The sequence below is a fragment of the Strix uralensis genome, chromosome 1, assembly GCF_047716275.1.
Source record: "Strix uralensis isolate ZFMK-TIS-50842 chromosome 1, bStrUra1, whole genome shotgun sequence".
Classification (NCBI taxonomy): Eukaryota; Metazoa; Chordata; class Aves; order Strigiformes; family Strigidae; genus Strix; species Strix uralensis.
The window spans coordinates 29,001,750-29,024,147 of record NC_133972.1 but is presented as its reverse complement, the minus strand read 5'-3'; the positions used below and the strand labels follow the sequence as shown (position 1 = coordinate 29,024,147).

Below are 22,398 nucleotides of genomic sequence, written 5' to 3'. Positions count from 1 at the left end.
TAAGTAGATACCATCAATCTAGGCTGCTGTATTTTCTCTGTGGGCCAGATTCAGTGTGGTCTTTCTGCAGAGGTACAATGAGCTTGTATAAAAGCTTGAATGATTGCTGTCAGCGCTCTGTAGGATGCATAGACTTCAGTAGCTTTTCTCTCCAGGGGCTGCCTACCTGTACAGGCCACGGGATGAGAATTGAGGAGACACATGAAGGAGAGCAGGCTGTTGCTTAGAAGGATATCGGGCAGGAGATACGTAATCTTGTACACCCAACAGGGAAGCTGCAGTTTTTGCTTTGGCCCTTACCTTCCTTGAGTCCTGCTTTTGTCTTTAATATTCTTAAAAGTATATATTTAGGGTTTTTTAGCACTGAGATACAAGCTTTTAAACTCTCAGGCTTCCAAAAGGATCTGAGAGTGACTTAGTAATCAGGAGATATTAGCAATTTTGAATTCTGTTTAGGTGCTCTGTGTGTTTAAATCATACTCAGGACGTGTTTTCCAGCATTGTACACATATAAAAGGGAAAGATGATTTCTTTAATTTTTAAGTGAAAGCTGGAATGCATGCTTTGTTCTTGAGGAAGTGTAAGAAAAAGGCCAGATATCACTAGATTCAGATCAGAAATGTGGGAGCAGCTCTGCTGGTTCTAACAAGATTGTGATGCGGGAATAACTTTGCTGATAGATCTGCTGCTTTATACAAAATCGGTCTGGGTTTTTTGGTTGGATTTTACAACAATTTTAACAATGTTAAGTGTATATCTTTGATTTAGAGTATTCCCTGATTTGGGAAGCCAGTAGAGAAGTGTTTTTGAAGTAATATTAGGAGTACTATGGGCTGGACGGGCAGAGCACTTTGTTAGTTTAACACTCATTGTTTTATAGTGCTGCTGATGTGAGAGAGAAATACGAATTGTCTGAGTCCAAGACCAGGCAATTCTCTGTGGAAGATGAAAAAGGGCAGTACAGAGCAATTCCTTTTTTCTCTCTCTTTTTTTTTTTTTTTCCTTTTCTTTTCTCTCTTGGCTTCTTTCTCTCTTGTCCTGCTTTTCCTGTTGGGCAGGAGTGGTTTGACAGAAACAGTGTCTAGTTGGATCAAAAGGATTGGTAGAGGTCACGTTACTGAAATCACATTATCCTTTTTTAAAAAGAGGGTAGACTTTTCTTGTGTTGATGGTTCCGCTGGAAAGGTATTTCGGCTTTTTTTTTTTCTCCAAAGTTAAGTTGAGTATACTGGGGGAAGTTAATCGTGTGTGCTCAGTGTTGGTGTAAACACAGGTGACCAGCCCTGGAATTCCATTGGGTGCTCAAAGGAAATTTTGGCATGGACACCAACTTCTCCCTTGAGCTGGAACTGAGGAGAGGGTCAGTGTTGCAACTGATAGGGGTGTTCAGTGGGAAGAGGAGGAAAGGAAGCATGTCACAAACCTGAGACACACACATTCCGAGACTTTAGTGAAGCAATGCTCTGATTTTGATTTCACATTTGTGGGTATTGGAGATAGCATTAAGGTCTTCCCTGATTTTGCCCGGAGTATCATTGTTCTGAGGAGTATGTTTGCCTGCAAAATTTCACTCTAACTGCTCTTTCCCCTTTTTCTTCCAGGATGTCAAACTCGTTTAGGTCCAAGAAGACTGCCCTGGTGTCAAGCTCCCTCTGACTTGCCTCCAGCTCTCAGGAGCAAAGGTACAGTTACGTGGGTAAGTTAAAATCCACTCACAGAATCCCCTGAAGGAAACAAAGACTTTAATTAGTGCCCTCTCCTTTGCATGGCAGTCTCTGGTACATTTCTTCCTTCAGAGTTGCTTGGTCCATGACAGCAGGCTATCAGTGATGGAGAAAGGGAAATCCAAAAGAGTAGAGTCACTTTGAAAATGTAGTGAAAAGTTAATGAATAGAGCACTTACAGGGAAAATACCAATGCAGGCTATTTCAGGTAAGCACTTTAAAAGTGAAAAGTGCCCCCCCCCCCCCCCCCCCCCATTGGTCTGTTCTCCTTTTAAGTTATCTCTTTGAAAATCTAATTGGAATCACAGTTGAACTACTGTGATAAAATATGTTTTTGGTAGATAAAGTTGAAATAATACACATTTAGCAATTGGGAGTGTTGCTGGAAATAGTAGGCGCATGTAGAAATGAACACAAATTCCCATTTCTTGTTTCATCCTAAGGGCAAAGTACCCTTGGTGCAAAGCCCAGGGGACCTATATAGTCATTAGCAGATGGAGGGGGACATTAATCTTCTACCCACAAATCTGCCCCAGCATATAAAGCAGGAAGCATCTCTGTTGTGAGGATTGCTAGAGGTTGTATTAACCATGATAGTGTAGTTTATAATCGCTGTGCCAGCCACTCTTGCTGTTCATTGCTATGTTTTCTTGGTACTGTCTCTGGATTTCACTTTTTCTATCTGTGTATAATGGAATAGTGACAGTGTTTCTGCTCCTTGAGATGTTGGCAGAAGCTTCTTCCAACACTCTTAAAATCTCTCTCTTGCTGTAAGCACTAGAGTATGTTAGGATATACATTAAGTACTTTTTTGTGCATAGGGAGAAATGTATGATTTTTCTGTGTCATTCAGTCTTTCTCATTTGGCAGTAAACTAGGAGACAGGCATGGTTAATGAGGTATCTCAGCAGTGCATTTTTATGGGAGCATAGTTTAAGGTTAGGAGTATGTCCAGTCTCCAAACTGCCTAGTGAGCATTCTGTATTTGGAAACAAATGCCAGCTGGCAGTGGTTAAGGAGTGCATGCTTATTCTGCTCATGATAGCCAAAACATGCTCCCTGCTGTGTGCTTTTGGCAGCTTTGCACTGGCAATATGTCTCAAATGCCAGTTGCATGTCCTCCTTTCTTCCTCATAAGTGTATCCCATAAGGCATGATTTAGCCTAAATAAAAATGTGCCTCTGTTAGGCTTGGTAACTTATGGAAAGAAAGAGACTGTTTGTTTTAATGAAATCAAAGTCTTTCTGAAACACCTGTAGTACATTATTTCCACTGTGGAAATAAAAAGATGATTATCCTATACTGAGTAGCAAATTGGCCTTAAATTCCTGAAGATTTGATGATATTTGTGACACCAGTTCTTAGGCATACTACACTGAAAAAAGTGTGTAACTTAGTGAGAACTCTGGGTAGAATTTCAGTCCTAAAGCAGCTACATATTAAGTTTATTTGAAGCTCTAACACTACATATCCGGTCAAAGTATTAGTTACATCGGTGGTCAAATTAATCACATTAATTTGTGGTCTGGATATGTAATCATCACCTCTTACATTTCTTCCTGTTTGTTGAATTGTTTTAAGTCAATAAACATCTAAAATAAATGTTATATTTTATTGAAAAGATACCTTATGTGTAGGCAGCCTGACTTTTACAATGAAGTGTTGCAAATGTGCTTAACTGAGTTATTTGAAGCAGTTTACGCAGTATGGTACATTGGATACAAATTCTTAAGAATCTGAAGGCAAGTAAATCCAGTCTAAATTTCTTTGTAATTTTTATCTTTGGTAACAGTATAACAGGTTAAAAAAAGCACTTTTTTTTTTTTTTTAAAAAAAAAAGCTAAATTAAACACTGAAGCTTTTCAGTTCAGTACTGAAACAACTGCATTTAAGGTCAAGCCAACCACAGGGTAAGTAACCTGTGCTTAGAACTTGGCTTTAGAAATATTTACGTATTTAAGCTCTGCATTGCTTTTTCTTTGAAACAATCTTACACCTCCTTTGTTTGCAGCAGATCTTGGTATTTGGCAAGATGATAATTTTCAAGCCATCTCAATGCTTTTTCTTTTTTAAACAATGAAATTCTGTTGAGATCTGATAAGATATAGAAGTTTAAAAATCAGTTTCTCTTTTCTAACCTGTGTTCATTAGGAAAAAGTTATCACCTTGCCAAAATCATGAGCTTTCCCAAAGTTGGGGTCACACAACCACTAAAGAAGGGGAGGAAAATGCTAGGTTTTTGGATACTGAGCTGTGTATCTGTTGAAGCCAGCCTGCAGTAGCTGATTTAATACTTCTGTTGCCCACTCTGCTTTCACAGTAAGTAAGAACAATCTGCATTTCCCAGGCAGGAGGTGAAAAAAGAGGGCCTTACTGTGACCCTTTCCTCAAACCTGTAAGCTTACCGCAGCAGCCTGATACCTCTATCAAATAACTTTCTCTCTGGCAAGAAGGACTCAGTTCAGTTGCTTTCAACAGCTGATCTAAAATGGTGCAAATTTCCTTGTAAATTCTTTGTCATATTGATCATCCAGCTTATATCCTGGATATCCAAGGGCGTGGGCACCTATGTTCAAGTACCTGAATACTTTCATGGTTGTCTGTGCTATAATGAAGTTAAGAATCAAATCTTGCTGTGGTCTGTGTTGAAGGATCACTGCTGTGCATTGGTTAACTTACTCGTGCTCTAAAAAAAACCTTTGGTATGATGTGCAAAAAAGGTATTTTAGAAAGTAGTTTGCAAAATCAAACCCTCAGAAGTTGTGAAATGTCAGATTTATGTTATTTTCTTCTGTGTCTGTAACTGATGCAGGAATATAGAACTTGCAACTGTAATTTCATCATATTCTAACCATTGGGCACCTGAATTGGATAACTGTTACATTAAAAAAAAAAATCTGAGTGTGGCATGGTCATGGTATTTAGTAAAGGGCATTGGTAGCATTTGTGTATGAGCAAAACCAGTGTTCACAGAAGAATGATCATACAATTTGATGCTAAGTTACTATATACACGTAGAAATAAACAGAATTGGTTCAACAGAATTGAAATTTCATGTCAGCTAAATATATTTGCATTTTATAAACTTAATGTGGATTCAGATCTGCAGTAAGTAAGCATGGGTAACATGATTGACTTCAGTGAAGTTTCTGCCATTTATGCTGGTGTTGAATTCTGCCTTTAGTCAAAAAGAAGTTTTCTAAAAGTTCTGCCAATGCAGTTTTGTCTCAGAACAGCTTCGAGTCTTGCCAGCAGTGTTATTTCTTTTGCGTTGTAGGAGCAGCTCTAGTTACATGCCAAAATATGGTCTTATTTTTAAACTGAAAAATAAATGAAGCCTATGTAGAAATGGAAACTTTGTTGAATGCCAGATTCTGACCACGTTACTCCCATTGGAACCACTAGGACCACTTTTGCAATCTGCTCTGCCTTTATAGAATTAAGAGGTATTTCACAATGTGGGAAATACTGGAAAAAATTAGTGCAAGAAAGGCAGGAAATCTGCCAATGTCCATGTCTTTTTAAAAAAAGTTATTATAACCTACTTGCTGAGATGTGTTTTATGCAGCTGTCGAATGTAACCAGACTTTGGTTATGGCCAGCCAGCCTCCATTTCAAAAGTGTCGCTCTACAGAGAAGAGGTAGATTGACAAATTTGCGTAACTAAATATTTTCAACATAATCATAATGTCATGATTTTGGCCTGTTTTCCTATGACAGTAAGACTTAAGAGCTTGGAGGCTCTGTCTGTCAGGCTTCTTTCCTTCTCATTTTCCTCAATTTCTAAACTCTTTGTGCAACGTAAGCAGAATTTTTTAAAGTTAGTTCCAGTAAGATAGTGGTTAAAACAGATGGAGGAGTTTGGGAAGGAGGAGTACAGTACTCAAGAAGAGGTTGGTTTGCTCCAAGAGTATCTTCCTTGACACTAACCCTAGTAAAAAAGGCCCAGATGTTTTGCCTCCAGCAGTGTGCAAACAGTCAGATCTATTGAGGGCTTTGAGAAGAGGTTCTGGTGATTTTGGGCAGTTGTTGACTTTCAGCTTGTGTGAAAAGGATGGAACAGGTATGTCATCTCATCATCTCACCATAAAAGAAAGGCAGAAATTTGTGTTATTAATCCAGAAGTCTTTCTGAGTGTTTTGCGTGTGGAGTTTCAACTTGGTCTTGAGCTGGTCTTCAGAGCAGTTACAGAGGTAAGTATAATCAAGCTGAGCCCTGCAAGTATGATGAATGCTAAAGGAGATGGCACTCGCCATTACAACATTTTGAAAGCATATTCAGCCATGTAGTACAGATTAGCAAGAAGTCTAGTAAGACCTGAAATATTCACTAGTTTTGATAGCTGAATGGTTGTTACTGATAGACTAGATGGCTGTGACCCTGCTAACCCATGGCCTAAGGATAGCATATTGCTTAGCACAACTCTTTGTTGTGTTTGACAGCGAGTTGTTTGTAGGCCAGTGCAGCTGGGTGGTGTGACACTGTTGACACTCAAGATTTTTATCACCACTTATCAATGATGATTCACTAAGAGCATTATTAGCAGTGTATCTGCTAGGGAATGCATAGGGAAAACATGTTTGAGGCTGAAGCTAATAATTCATAGGATTACAACACCGATGCTGGTCTGGTGGACTGCCCTTCCAAATCTGTTCTTTCTTGGTACTGAACTTTGGATCAGGTAGTCTGCAGAACAAAAGCTCTGATATGAGGAACTGAATTCACTTTGGACAATGCATAATCCTTTTTAGGATTATGGGCATGGTGGATTTATGTTCTGAGCAGATAGCCCTTTAGCTCAGATGGCAGATTTTGTACATAGGCCTCCTGCTTTGTACATTTACACTGCTTTTGGGATGGAGTTGTAGTACTACTTGCAATTGCCTAATATTTGCTACGTTTTTCTCAATTCATAAGATGGATCTTCACTTTGTACCTAAGGGGAATTAATAATTGTCTTCTGTAGGCTTTTTGGCAGGGCACAAACAGCTCTAGGGGTCTCTGACTGTAGTAATCTCATTGGCAAAAGATGTAACTTGCCATAATTGGATTTCCTTTTTCTGAAGCCTAAAATGACCTGTATCTTTGAGTTTTAGAAAGAAGATGAAGATTAAGGGAGTTAAAAGGCAGTTGGACACTAAGTTCCCACTAGCTGGATTTGGTGCATAACTCTATTTGTATCTTTGCAAATCTGAATTTTTACTTGGTGTATATGGTGGGTGTTTAAGGAGGTGGCAAAGAAGCTACTTTCTACTACTTGGTTTTGTAATTATAAATACACTGACTTTGGTATGAGGAACATCAGACAATAAGTCTTGGTGATGGTTAAGTTAATTCGCTTTTAGAAGTTCAATAATTCATCTAAGAAGTGTCAGCAGCTGGGTCTTGTTAATGGTAAGCCTTTCATTTCTGTTAAATCAATTGTGAATAATAGGATCCTTCAGAGAAAAATGATGAAGTAAGCATTGATTTCCAAATTGGGTGTCTGATATTGGAGCATTAATAAAATCTAGAGCAAGCAGGCAACTAGGACCTCATACACTCTGATCACCTAAGTAGTAATCAGAGAAAATCAATGATTTTTGTGTATAGTGCTAGATCTGTTAACATTTCATCTGTCGCCATTCATCATTGTGTCTATAATTTCATTTTTATAATTGTTTAGATTTTTTGGGGCTTAATAGTACGCATTGAATCAAGCATTTACTGTCAGGCTTTTGTGAAACAGAAGTGGTGTTGCCATATTGTCTACTGCTTACTAGCTGTTTGTCTTACTATTTTAGAGCTTTGTATAGTGATGGTCAAAGAAATGTCTATGTATTTTCAGATGAGGTTAAACCTTCTTAGAGGAGTTCCAGGCAGACTTTATGGAGTCCTCTGTTGTTATCTCTTTCTAAGATGTGAGAACCTGTGTTGCTCACTTGTATGTAGTCACATTCAGTCTCACAGGGGTATTACAGACATCTCCAGTAATGATGGTAAAACTCTGTCAAAGAGAAACAGTTGTAGAGAGCACCTTCAGACCAGACAGGCTATTGGCTTGGCTTCCTCTGCAACATCTTCCTTGGACTGCTCCCTGTTCCTGAACCTTCTGGCTCTGTGAGCTTTGTTCCAGGCTGTCTTGTGTTGTTGTGGAGGGTCATGACTGTCTGGATGTGTCAGAGGAGATCGATGCTGACATGGGTGGATTCTGGCCTTTGGTGGCTTTGATACAGAGGACAAAGGCTTGGAGACAGGAGCATCAGTGAGTGATCCGAGAGGGAGAAATTGATGGTAGAATATCCCACCAAGGCATGGAGGCCAAAGGCTTTTGCGGATGGGATACCTGTATGCCTTGTACTTCCAGCCTCAGTCAGTGAGGTTTTGTAATGCAGCGTGAAGGTTACAGATTTGCGGTTGTGGGGTTTATTTTTTTTTTATTATTTTTAATTCTCTTTGAAGGCTGAGTTCAGTGGTTTTGTTTAGAGCTGCTAGGCACTGGCTTTTTCTGTTCAATATTGTGCTTACCAGCGATCCCATTTTGTTTAAAGCTATATTGAATTTGTATGGAAACCCAATCAAATCTGCTTCCTGTTGAAGTCAATGGGAGTTTAGGCTAAAAGTGGACCAGGATTTGGCCCATAAAGCATAGCAAGAAAATTTAACAGTTGTAATAAAACTCTTAAGGCAAATAAAATGTTCTAGCAGGTGTTCATAAATGTGCTTTATGCTCATAGACTCTGTTAAATGTTAATACTAAGGTCCTGCAGAAGCTGCACATAAGGACTGTGTGAAGGAAGCAAATGTCTGTTAAATGTGCTGTGCAATATTGTAGCAAAGGTGGGTGGCAGTGCAATGCCACGCTACCTATTAGACTGAAATATGAAAGCTATTAGAGATTCTGCTGAATTTTCATTTTGTGAGGGAGTAGTTTTCAAGAGAGAACATATCATATAAAAAACCCATGTGTTGTGCAAAACTAGAAGCGTCTTTGTCAGTGTATGCAGTTTTCTTGGATGTATGCAGGGCTTATTAGGGACAACTGCTAACGTAATGTATTAACAAATTTAAAATAAGACAATACTTATGAGGAAAATAAGAGCTGAAAAGCAGTTTTATTTTTTGTATATTTCATTTTCCTTGAATTAGGTTTTTTTCATGCCTTAGATGAACCCACAGGCAGAAATCCTAAAATGACCCTAAACACACCTAGAGGATAATAGGTGTTGGCAGGATGTTATATTTAGGTCTGTCTTATGCTAACTCTTAATATTTTTTTTAATCCATCACTTTACCATTAAAACACAGTAAGGTCCATTTTAGATTTCCAGGAGCTTTCTGGCCTTCCTGCTTTCTGGCTTCTAGGGGAAGCATTTGTTGGCTTTTTCAGCAGGTTTTGCAGCATGCCCTGAAAGCTGGTAGCTTTTACTGGCTTGGTTTCTTCTAGCAGTTAATTTCATTAGGATTCAGGTCAAACCCATGGGACAAAAATATCTGTGTGTACTGGAGTTAGTTCCTAAAATGACACCATGAATGCGACAGTCATTGTTAGAATGTGTTTTGTTGGTGTTTGATTAATTGACTGAGTTATCTCATCAATGCTCAGTCATTGTGTTGCAGGATAAAAGCAACCACATATTACAAAGATACTCTCTTTCCCAGTTAACTTCTTAATTTTCTGTACTAAAAGAGAATGCATTAGCTTGGAAAACACTAAGATGGCTGAGTGAAGGGAGGTCTTTCACACGACACTTAGATCTATCAAGTTACAAGCATCACAGCTGCCCTTGTAGTACGTGCTGCTGTCAGAATGCCCACATAACGTCAGAAAGACTCTTCCACTGTCGCCTTGGTCTTGTCCTCAAGTGTTTGTTCTCTGCAGTGGCAGTGCTGGCATTTTTTTTAGCTGATGGGGGTGTCCCAGAAAACTTGCTTCAATCTACCTTGTTGTAAGAAGGATTGAAGCATGCACTTACACAGTGAATTCTCATCGCTTGCGTCCTGAACAGAATCGCAAGGCTATCAGGGTAGTGGGACCTCTTAGCTTTGTCCTCTGTAGTAGTGCTGCACTAGTGTGCTTATGAATTTTCAAAGCAAGGCTGAGGATCATCATCAGGTAGCAGATTGGGAGCTCCTACATGTAGTAGAGTATCTTTTCTTCTAATTCTTCTAAGACAAGGAGGCCTAGTAGGGAAGCAGGGCAGGGAAAGACTAGGAACTGTTGTTAATCAAGTGGAAAATATGTCGGTACTTCTCTTATAAGTTGTGGCACTTCTGGAATAGTGATATTCATGCAGAACTTTTAATCCCTGCAGTACATTACAAATGCATTGTGTGAAAATTAAATGTTAATTGAGGCCATTATTTTATGAGTGGACTATTTATATAGTAAAGTTATTTGAAGTAATGGGCCATGAATGCATTTTGTTTATTAACTTCCTCAGTGCTCATTCTTCTATATCTTATTTTATCACAGAGCAGTAGTTTTGAAATGGAAGGCTCTCCAATGACATTAAGACCTGCAACATACAAAGCATGTTACTCATAAATAGTGTGTTTTGTTGATTTCAAGATATGCAACAGCATACAGTCAAAGCCTTTGGAAGATTGAGCTTTCGGGTTACTTTCTACCTGAGGAAAAAATAAGAACACAGAAGAAAGATTCCCCCCCCCCCCCCCCCCCCCTTGTTTAAACCTTGCTTGATTCAGGTACCTAAATGGTCTTCTCCATTCTAAAGATGAGAAACTAGAGTAAGGAAAATTATTTACTTTGTCTGGAATTATGAAGGGAAGTCTGGCAGACAAGAAAATTAAATTGAGAACGCCCAAATGTCAGGCCAGGTCCATAACTACTAGAATATACTTCCTTTCTTTTCTAAAATGTCTATCAGAAATGGATAGTAAAGTTTAAATTTTGTAGGATTTCCATAGGACAACTGCTCTGTGGCCCTGAGGGTGTGAATACCCACAATTTGTATAAATTCATCACCCTTTGAAGTTGATAGTACTGTATCTGTTATTAAATCTGGAAAAAAGACAGTGTCAAGCCAGCATACTTGTAATAATATTTTGGATTTCCTTCTCTAATTGTTTAATGGAATTAATATGAACATTTTAGCTATAAAGTTGGACAGCTGCAGCAGGATGTGATTTAACTGGCTCTTCTTTCAACACATTCCGGCAAACTTTACAATACGCAGTGTTATAAAATTCTCATTTATCTGTCATGTAGCTTTCCTGAACTTCCTTAGTTTCCAGTTATTTATCCATTGTTTTTTTTTTAACAGGCCAAGTTCAAATTGCTCCTCAGTTCTTGGTTATGATAAAATGCAGTGCGAGGCAAAAACCTTGCATGTCGCCTTCACTCTCATCAAAGATGCTGGGACTTGTGTATGAGAGGTTGTCACCTGGCAAACTGCAGCACTAAGTGATGCAGTGTGTAACTATATAAGTGACTGTTCATCTCATCTTATCATGGTTTCTTCTATGTGCTGAGAGACCATCTTTGCAGTTCAATCTCTTGCTTGTTGCATCCAAACTCCATTTCAAATACTTTTGTCCAAGTAAGGAAAACATGAAGTTGCTTACAGATAAATGTTTTCTAGTAGAAACTGTTTTGTGGATTTTTTTCTGGCCTGATATATACTTACGAAATTTTGTAAGCATTTATCGTTCTTTGGTGTGTTATGGTACGTTTAGGTTCTGGACTTTTGAGCGTTGACAGATGAACACAGCGGAAAGAACCAGCTGTTTATAAGGGGAGAGCAGTGTATTTATATAGTGATTGTATGCTAATAATATAGAGAGATATATGACAGTTTAATGAGGTTTAAATACCATTGGGTTGACCTGGCAGTCTGTAGTGCTCACCGCAGCACGGCCGTTACCTTGCATGGGTTGTTTTGTGCAATTCTGGAGGCAGCAGCTAGGAGAGCTGTCACCACTGCGAGCTCCTAGGGAAGTTGGTTACTGCATGTGCCAGCGGGACTGTGCCAAGCATTAAATTCCGTCTCTACAATTGGGACAGGTTTGTGCGCTCTCATCAGTTGCAAAATGGAGTATTGTCCGTTTTCTTATAAGGTGCTGCTTTCTACCCTTTGGTAATTGTGTGGTGTCCAGAGTTGCTTAGCAGGCCACCAGGTTCAGAGTCTGGAGACAGCTGGCTATAGCAAGCAAAGAACTGTGATAAATGATAACTTGAAAAAAAACCACATGTGTGAGAGTCTTGAATGAAGTCAAGATTAAAGTAGTTTATTCTGGATGATTTTAACTAAAAGGCAGCTCATAATTTTAAAAGAGTAGCTTATAAACTCATCTTCTAAATATCAAAGCTATCAAGCACAAAAACATGATATTACACCAGATACCAATTACTGTGGTTTCTTGATGTGCTTGTGTTTTTTGGTTTTGCATTTATTAAATATTTAGAAGTTCAACTATAGATATTTTTAATCAAAATCAGAATTTTCTCACAAAATGGGTGATTACATCATTTGCACATTTATATTGTAGGACATTTTAACGATATAAGCATTTTTTCATTTAGACAGCAACCATAATAAATTGAAATAAAATTCAGCCTTGATTGATGTTTTATGTGTCATGTACAGGGCAAGTCCCATCTATTAAATGTGGTTTGCCAAGGCAGCAATATTAGTAGCATTTGAATGTTTTTCTTATTAAGGAGAAAAATGGTCAGCAACATCAATACCGTCTGCTCCAAAGACCATGGTAAATGGAAACTGCCTGCAGCATATTTGAATTCCTCACTGTATTTGGGATGAAGGTACGATGCAGGCAGTGAGAATTTTTTTTTTTTCCTTTAAAATTAGGATAGACTATTACAGTTCTTAGGATGAAAGAGGGAGGCTGATTACAACATAATGGAGTGTACCGTATTCATCTCTTTGAAATATGACCTCACTCGGCCTTTTCCATTTTACAATCGATTCTCTCATTCTCTTAATGAACCTGTGCGTTCATGAGTCTTCCTTGGAAGTATGCACATGAAGTATTGCGGTAGCAGAGAGTCATTGTCTGACAAGCAAGTGCAAGTGAAGTGTCTCTCTTGTAGTCTTGTTCAATAACATTATGGACCGTTAATGCCTCCCATCAGGTTGCATACTGTTTTGTTAAAAATTGTGCAACCATATTTTTCTTAGTTGTTCATAGTTTTTCTAAAATGGTAGCTTCATAAAACTGGTTTAACATCATCTGGCTTTATTTCTTTGCAGAACAGTACATATGTGTAAGAGGTGAGCTATCAGAAAGGTACTCTTAAAAAGTCAGTGCTCTGTTATCAGGTACTGAAATTGAATAAACTAATATTATGTTAAAGGAAGAGAAGAAGGGCTCTGAGAAGAAGAAAAGTGTGTAAAGTTATGTAGAGAATTACTGGAAGTACCATTATTTGGAAGATGTGATTTTCAAAGGATCAAATACCTAGTATGTGACTTTTGTATCTATTGGCTTCTTCTGGCTATCAGTGTGATCAAATCCAATAAGAGAATACTGTTAATTATTATATTGTATGTTTTATGTATACGTGTGTGTCTGAATTTTTGGATGTGTATTTAATATAGATTGTTTATGTAACTATAAACTAATATGTATTGTATATAACCATAACTAATATAGAAACTATTTATAGATGGTTTAAATGCATTTATGTGTGTATGTGTATAGTTTTATTATTAACCCATAGCTGCTAACTGCCCTGTTGACCTTTTCAACTTGCTACAAAGTCACCCACTGGGTGTTACTCACAAATACAAAACAACCTGGATGGTACCCAGGATCAGACTACAAGCATAGAGCTGACTGCATTCACCACTGGGAAATCAGGAGAGCAGCGAATGTGGGACAGACTCCCTCATACTCCAATCTGGCTGTAGTCACAGAGCTGCCAAGAAGGCTAAGCCTTACTGGGAGCTACCCAGGAGAGTCGGCAAAATCTTATGGAAAAACATTGAGACTAAACCACAAGCGGAAGAAACCAAACAGAGAAAATTTGCAGAAGCCTGTAAACCTTTGTAATGACAATTTCATTGAAATTCTAAGCATTTGATGTATCGCCACCAGCACTGATTTGATAAAAAAAGACCATGAAATAAAGATTGAGCTTGGAGAGAAGCAACAGTCCTGTCTGTTATGTCAAAAAGATAATTCATCATGTCAGAAAGAAGCGTTTCCTTTTGATTAGGCCAAAGTCAGTGTCCTAAAGTGTGAAAATTGCCTTGAACATCAGACCTGTTCTGGTCATGAACTGTTGCTCAGCACCAGAGATAAGTAAAAGTAAGGTTAATTTTATAAAACATAAGATAGAAAAACCCCTCCAGTTTTGGATCACTTTAGGCCTGTTTTTATTACTTTGAAAGAAAAAACACCTTTGTAGATGTAACACACACTCTTCTTTTTAAATCATATCTTTCACTTTTGATGCTTGCTCCCAAGCAATATGATCCAAGTTGTATTTGTGCAGACTCATTAGTGGTTGCTTTTTCACTTTGTCCTTCTCCCTTAACCTGCTCTATAGGACTATGGATCTTGTTAGTTTTTAGCAGTTTCTTTAGTTTGAATTAGTGTAGCTGACTCCATGGAGGTGGAATCTGCTTTTTCCTTTTTTTAATGGAAAACTTACTTGGAAGCACTACATCCTTTTTTTTGTTGTTTGTTTCATTAAAGGAACCTGCAGTATGCTGTTGGGATGTTTCATTGTGGTTGGGAGTTCATCTGTAATATTAGGGTTTAGCTGAAAACTGACAACTGGGGGATTTGGGACTGTTTTGTTTTTTAAACGTTAGAAAGAAAAATCATGCTAACAGATTGCTGTTTTTGTGATCTGAGAAGTTGTGGCCAGGATGGTTGAAAATTGGATCAATTTAATCCATCCAGTTTATTGCCAGTTCTTTTTTCCGTGGTTGATCTTGCTTGCACAGGAGTGAGACTTCCACCAAGCAAAGAGCTTGGTCATACAGAGCGTGGTTTTACTTGGAGGTGTCCCAAGAAGCCTGACTTGCTGACTGCTTGTAAGAGAACCTGTGGTAGTACACTGACCATCGCCAGCTTCAGGATATAAACTCTGCTTGCAGTATTTCTGTAATGTTTCAGCATCTTCATTACCTCACCGTTGTAGCATACATACTCTTCTGTTTTCATCAAGGGCTCTGCATCTCCCATGTACGGAGTGACTGAAGGCCCATTCAGGAAGCATATGTTCAGTGTGGGTGCTTAGGGGTGTGCTTGATGGTTAGACCAAAGCCTCAGCTGATGTCAGTGGGATTGAATGCATGTTTACTTGAGGCTTGCCATGAATAGGAATGGGTTCATGCTGAAATGCCTTTGAGTAATGAAGATTGAAATGGTCTGTTCAATACCACATTGTACACTCTTCAGAGGACTTGAGATTAATTTTTTAACCTGTGTCAGTGATGAGGAAAAGTGAACTGTTTGCTTGTCTCCATCTCATCAGAACCATATTACAATCAGTCCTCACAAAACAGGCTGTAAAGAATTGGTATCTCTGTCCTGAACAACTTCAGACCTGTGAAGTGGACAGCTTGCTGGGAGGGCAGCTGGAAAGGCTGATCCACATCCTGGTGAGCAATTTGTTATCTAGTGTTATTAAGCAGACTTATGGAGGCTTTTGGTTAAGGTCCATCTTTCAGAAGATTCATATGTGCTTTGATAATTCACATTTTGTATTTAGTAGATAGGAGGAAAAAGAGCCGTTGTTTTTCCTGTAGAAATATTAATGATGTTCAAGAGTCAAATGCACAAAGACTTCCTTATTCTTGATTATTTATTAATCATATTTTTACTCTTCAGCCAATTAAAAATACAGTTCTTCTGGTCTCCACAAATGTTTGAGATTAAAAGGCTATATTTGTTTTATTATTTGTTTTCTGATTTTTGAGTTCATAAGGATCATGCATTTTCAAGTTTTTTACTTTGCAGTCACAGGGCTGAGAAACTTGCTTTATTTTTAAGTGAAGGATGTGATGGTTAAGTTGTAGCAGTACAACAAAAGCTGCAGACTATGAAATTGGCAGAGAGTTGGCAATTCACTAAATGAAGTCTGAAGAAACAATCTACGGTTGTGAGGTGGTAGTCCAATGAAGAAAGGAAGCTACGTGCCTGCAGTTCATCTCAGTTTTACATCCAGCATTTACTGTATTGATCCACTGTAGAAAAGAAATAACGTACCATTATTTTTCTAAAATATTCAATTCAGAATTGCTTCTTTTAAGCGTTTTATGATTTCATGGTCTACATCTTAAGTTACTGAACTGTTTTGCTTCCCAGTTTCAGTAAGGCTTGTGGTTTGTTACCTACTCTGTTCTGATACTTTAAAGCTTTTGCTTGATAATAAGTACTAGGAAGGTGAAATGTATTGCCTCTTCGGATGTATTCAGATGCTGTATTTATAGCTATGGAGATCAATGCTATTTTTGCTGTAGAAAGCTGTTTCTTAAGATAGAAATGACTGTCTGATACTGTGCTTTTAGAAAAAAAGATTCGTATAGGAGTATTTCTGAGTCAGTGGTTCTGATGATTTTAGATGGAGACACAATAGCTGAAATAAACAAGGACAGACTGTTTTTAAAAAAATGGAAGAAATTCCCCCCTCAAAAAGAGACAAAAACAAGCAGTGAGAATGGAGTCTAAATGTAGCACTTGCTGCTATAAAATCGTGTGTGACCCATTGGAGCAATTTCTTACTGAAGGCTGACTGCAACCTAGTGTACCAAAGAACTTTCTAAAATCCCAGAAATGGAAGTGCTTTCTTTATACATCTTAGGTACATTTGTGAGCTGACATTTAAATGGATACAGGTTTTGTGTGGGATGCATGTGAGCTCTTAGAAGTATTGCTGTTTGCAAGCTTTTGAGGTTAGAAGAGTGCCTTTTGGGACAAATGCTTTTTCAACAATAGGAATGAATTTTACAGGTATGTAGTATTTCAAGTTGGATTGTTGTTCTGCTCTTGGATGACCCAACTAAGGACTGAGAAGAAAGAAAATATATCAGTAGTTGGTGGTAGCAGCAGCCAGACAGACTTAGTGAAATATTGTAAAAATTTGATGCTTCACATCAAAGCATAACCTCTTATTTTCTTGGTTATATTGCTGCCTATTGAAAGGGTTTGTTGGATCACAGATGTCCCTGGCCCTTTCCTCCATTCAGAGAATTCTTCTAGGAAGAGGAGGTAAAGAAAGGTACACAAGATGATAGACTATAATAGATTTGTCTTGTTATGAGTGTTTCTACAGCTGAGTCCAATGAAGGAGGTACAGGTGTAACTAAAGATGATGAACAGGTACAGCTAAAACTAAACCAGACTGTTATTTTGTGTTAGAAGACATTAATGGGTGTAATTTTTTTTCTAGACTTTCAAAAAGTTCTCATCCCAAACTGCTATCCTATAAGAAACATTTAAGAATATTGAATGGAGAAGCATGAGACTGACTTACTGGAACTGTTCCTTCTGCAGGAGTTGTGGTGAAGTGTAACTCAGGATTATACTGTCTTCTAGGGTGTGTGTTGTGCTCAGAGCTGCTTGGACACTTGGCAACTTGAATGTCCTAGAAGATTAATGAGAAGATGTAGGAATGTGAGTAGTAGGTTGAGCGTTATTAATGTTACTGTTCTATAGCATCCCAAAAGATGAGTAAAGAGCTGGTAGAATTTGTGTGTGATACAAAATAAATTGGAGGAAGGCTGAGGAACTTCAGAGGGTATCTAGCAAAGCTTGGGAAATAGGCACTGTGATGGCAGATGAAATTTTGCATCTGACAAATCCAAGTAAAATCTTCTGAGTACATAATTTGACTTAATTGAACGTTGCTGAATATTAAATTATCTATATTTGCTGCAGGAGAAAAGGTAGCAAGTTAGGCTTTTGTTTGGCTCTTAAAAAAAAGACAAAATTAACAAAAATAGTTTTATAAAACAGGATAGCAGTAATTCCTTGTTAGTAGTTACTGCTGGTTTACATCATGATGCTTCATAATAGGAATTCTTCATTTAGTTCTGCATCACTCTTAAGAAAATACAGTAAAAATAGTGAAGGACTGCAGGATGGGCAGAAGTGATGGGCAGAAGTGATTTGTGACATTGGAAGAAATTCCTTGTGATGAGGTACTGAAAGAAATAGAACCAGTTTAGATTACAGGATGAGCAGTCAGTGCGGGGTGTGTCTATAAATAAATCACACGCTTTAACTTACAGCAAGAACAAAGAACTACATTAAAACGCAATAAATGGAGATAACTGATTGAAACAGGTTTGGGTTTTTTTTATACAATACGTAACTAACTTTGGGATCTTGTGGCAAACTAAGTATCTCAGTCTAAATGCATAAATTCAAAAAGAAAACCTGACATTTACACGGCTGATTAGAACATACACATTAACAGAAGTTAGCATAAACACCCCCTCCCACCCCAGTGTTTTAAGGCATAGTTATAGGAAGAAAACCCAGCAGTTTACTATGGGCAGGTTATTCTGTACTTGTGCATTACAGTGTGCCTTCCTTCTCTGTGGTACTAGTTGCTGTTAGGGCTGGAGGTTACTACATTAAACAGACCACAGATCTCCTTAGTCTGACTGTCCATTTTGATTGGTTTTTTCAAGATTCTTACATTTTTATGCATCTCCAGTGCAGCAGCAAAGTGTGTAATTCTTCTATGAATACTGAAGTCTCGAGCTTCTGATAATTTAAAAAGGGAAGAAATGGCCAAAAAAAAGAAAGGTGATTTTTTTTTGGAGTGCTTATTCACAGAAGAGGAATTATTTCTGAATAAGTGTAGTCTCTAATAAGTATCTAGTAATTGAGAGTGTATTCATGGAAACGCCCCCAGGAAAAGCAGATTTTGAGTCATACCGAATAGTATGTTCAATCAAGGATTCATTACACAGTTGTCAAAAGTGTGTTCCAGGATGGAGTGTGTACTTGGATATATTCACGTATTAGCTGACTATGGATTATTTTTTTCCTTCCCATGAAAACTGACACTGATTTCGATGGGCCTTAAATCCTGGACTGTGATGTAGCTTGTGTATTCTTCTGAAATAAAGTAAACGTGTGGAAGTTTATTCAAGTCCACTAGCTGTTACGAATATATATGCTTCTCCCAGAGCACAAGCAGCTACTGCCCATTCATAAATATCTCATTCTTCCTATATGTAATGGGACTCTAAAGACATTCCCGTTGTTGTGGCCAGGGCTGCATTTGCAGTGAAACTGCATATATTGTGTAGTGTATAGTTATAGTTTATGACATTTGCTTTTGTTAGGGTTTCTTCTGGGTAATCAGCATTTCAGCCACAATTCCCTTTATTTGGAAAATGCAGTCCATGTACAGAAGAATGTGGCTTTTTCATGAGCAAAAAGCAGTGGAGTCACAAACAAATGATTGCAGTAAAAGTCATTTGGAAATTTGTGCAGGATGGAAGTGGAGGTGTATGTCCTCCCTGAACATGGTGTTCCCCAATATTCCTTCATAGCTTTTCATCAGTATAGCAGGGTTGTAGCTGTTTGTGTGTTGGGAGGACCTCACATTTATACAAGGTGAAACTAATTGCTGCTCAGCCAGCCTGCCTTCAACACATGTACTGCTTTCATCTTGAAAATAAGTAGAAATTAGCTGATCCCTAGTTCTTCTGCTTATTCAGTGCAAGGGCTGGGTTTTCAACTCGTGTATGAAATCCAAGTCCGACTCCAGTTGTAAACTTCTGTTTCCTATCTGTGTGTTCATGAATAAATACAGAATGTGACTTACTGTGGAGAGGATTTGACTGGACCCAGACCCTGGGGCTGATCAGCTTTAGCTGCGTGCTTTGTGAACTTCCATTCTTTAGATACACTGGCTGCCTTTAACTTTTCAACATGTCGGGTGATTTTTCTCTTCAGAATGTGACCATAGGTGGAGAGCTGTGAAAACTAAAGGATGCTATCGCAAGAGATTATGGTGAAAATTCTCCCATGTGCATGCGTAACTTCTTTTAGCATTAAGGGAAACTATGTGCTCACACTGAGGATAGAATAGAGCCTTTTGTTAATATCAAAGAGCCAATCAAGGAAGATTTTTTTATATAGAAAGCCTCCTGCTGCTTCCAAAGAAGTTCCCTTTGCAAAGCACAATGATAAATAATCTTACTTCTTCGGTCATTGTATTACCAAGGGATATTGTTTTGTACTCTAGCATTCAGTGAGACTTGTGAAATTCAGCTCTGTTTGATTAGATGGGCCAGTAATGCAGCAAAAGGCGATGTGCTGGGCTGGTTCTTTACAGGCTCAAGCCTCAGATGCTGTAGCAAGGTAGTTTTCCAGCGTATGGCGCTCTGACCTGCCCCTCCAGCTGCCAAGCAGGAAGAGTAGTGAGGGCTGGGCTTCACAGGGAGGTTATATACAGCGAGGGGGCGTATTTGACAGATCTTGCTGGTAAGTGCAATAATTCCTACCTCATCTTGCTGTAGGTAAAGGTTAACATTTCTTTTGGTTACTGTGCATTTACTGAAAGTGCTGTAGCAGATCTGTGAGATTGTGTTTTGTCTTTGAATTGTAGTAAGCCTTTTTTTTCCCCTACAAAATTGTTTAAAAAAGCTCCAGGTATTTAATGCTTTTTGAAAATACTGCACTTTGTGAATAGACAGAAATTAATTTTAAATAACTTTTGTATTGGCATATATTTTAATTTTAAAGAAACTCAGGCATATTGCTGGGAATTTCCACTTCAATGACTTAATATTTTCTCAAAGATAAAAATAGCGGGGGGGTAGGCATTTTGTGAGGGTGCTTTTTCCATATTTTTTTTTGAGGCAATTCAGTGAAAGACACTAACTACTTAAGCTGTTTGGTGAAAGAATTTGGTATATTATGCCAGAAACAAGAACTGCCTGATGAACTGGAAAGAAATAAAATCGTAGGGGTGATGTCACAGTAGGAATGTAGAGCCTGTTCCAGAGCATTTACACATGAAATTAATTTTCAGCTCATGCAATACTCATTGGTTTTAAAAGAACTAATAAAGAACTTAGCTAAGCCTGTGTTTAAGTGCTTTACTGGTTGTGCCATAGTAAAGTGATTTTTCGTGACAGAGTACCACAAGCCTAAAAAGTCAATCTCCTTAATACACCTTCTTTGACTAGAGCACAATGGATGTGGGAAGAAGGGGAGGAAAGCACTTACCTGAACATGAAATGCTAGTTGTGCCAGGTGAGCACTTTGGTGCTGGATGAAGGTTGCCGTCCAACCTTGCACTGTGGTACCCCTGTGCGGTCACAGGGTGATGTCTTCAGCCCATGGCTTCCGAGCTAAGACAAAATGCAGTGTAGTTTTTTAGCAGGCTGAGATGTAACAGGACCTTCTGAGGATGGGAGTCTTGCTTGGGAAAGCTTTAGAAAGTCCCAGATGGGGCAGGTAAGGTCTCAGACTCACCAAAAGAGGGAAAGGCAAAAAAGGAATAAAGAAGTTGATACTCCCCAAGCAGTTCTTGTTTCCTCTTCAAATCCATTGGCTCAGTGTAGTCTAAGTTCCTTTAAGAAGGGTAGCATCAGTTGTGATAGTAAAACATCATTCCACATGACAAGAGCATTGTTTACTCTGTGTGCTCTTGGGTGGTGGTTGTGAGCTCTGGGAAAGGACCAAATTGCTTTAGAATCAAACTGACGTGAGGATGGTCTGAAAGATCACGCCTGCACACCCTGTGCTGCCTTGCTGCGTCTCCTGGATCACGTTGCTGCTGTGAAGGGCTGCTTATGCTCTCCTTGCTTTTTGCATGTGCTGTTAGGGCAGGTAATGAGAAATTGGAAGGTGATTTGAGGCTGTGGCTGACATCTGAGGAGCCCATGGATATTTTTGTGTTGCTTGTTATTTTACTGCCATTTGGAGATGTGCTTCCACTCATTGGAAACTTTCTGTTGCATAAAATGTACATAAAATTTTCTTTTTCTTGTTATTAATAACTTACTGAGAATGGAAAATGTTACAAAAAGTAATTTGATTTTGGCCATTTGGTTATTTTCATGCATATTTTCAGTTGGCTTTTCTTTCTAGTCCAGATACCTGAAGCCATCAGTGTAAAATCAGGTTTGTAGGGCTTAGTAGCATGGTGGTAGTGAAATACACTTCTGTAAATGAGGATTCAAAATTATTTTCAGTAACAAAGAATGCCCCAAGTTTCCTGAGAATCTCAATATTAATGTTTGTCATTGAAAAATCCCTTTTTTGTTGTTGCTGTTGTGAATACTAAAATTACTCATGTTACACTAACTGCTGACTTTGAATTGTCATAATCTCACTACAGTTATCTGTAGTAGTCCTTTATAACTATTAACAGAAACTTATTTTTGTAATTTTCAATGGATTTTAGTTAATTAAGATTTCTTGAGATGGTTTGTGCTTCTCTAAATGGAAAGAATTTGTTTAATGATTTATATGATCAGAGGAGTGACTTCATGCATTCTGAAATAAGCAGTAACACAGCTAATTAAATAATACTTGTCATGTAGGCCGGACCATGCCAAAACACCCTGACATTTGCATGTCAATATGTGAATGCTCTTTAACTGGGAAATAATGATGAATAAAAGGAACTGAAAGGCTGTTAATATTGGAAGAAGCAAGAAAACTGAACTGAACAAGATCCTTTAGCTTTTAGTATTATATTTTGAAAACATAAGTATTTAATTTT

The 22,398-nt window shown here is 38.2% G+C and overlaps 1 protein-coding gene across 1 annotated transcript in view; it reads left to right on the top strand.

Annotated features, from left to right (window-relative positions):
• The first annotated feature begins 1,604 nt into the window (after positions 1 to 1,604).
• RARB (retinoic acid receptor beta) overlaps positions 1,605 to 22,398 on the top strand; it is a 319,544-nt gene continuing 298,750 nt past the window's right edge. The window contains exon 1 of the mRNA XM_074861024.1: positions 1,605 to 1,682. The gene's annotated coding sequence lies outside the window, so the exon portion shown is untranslated. The remainder of the gene's footprint in view (positions 1,683 to 22,398) is intronic.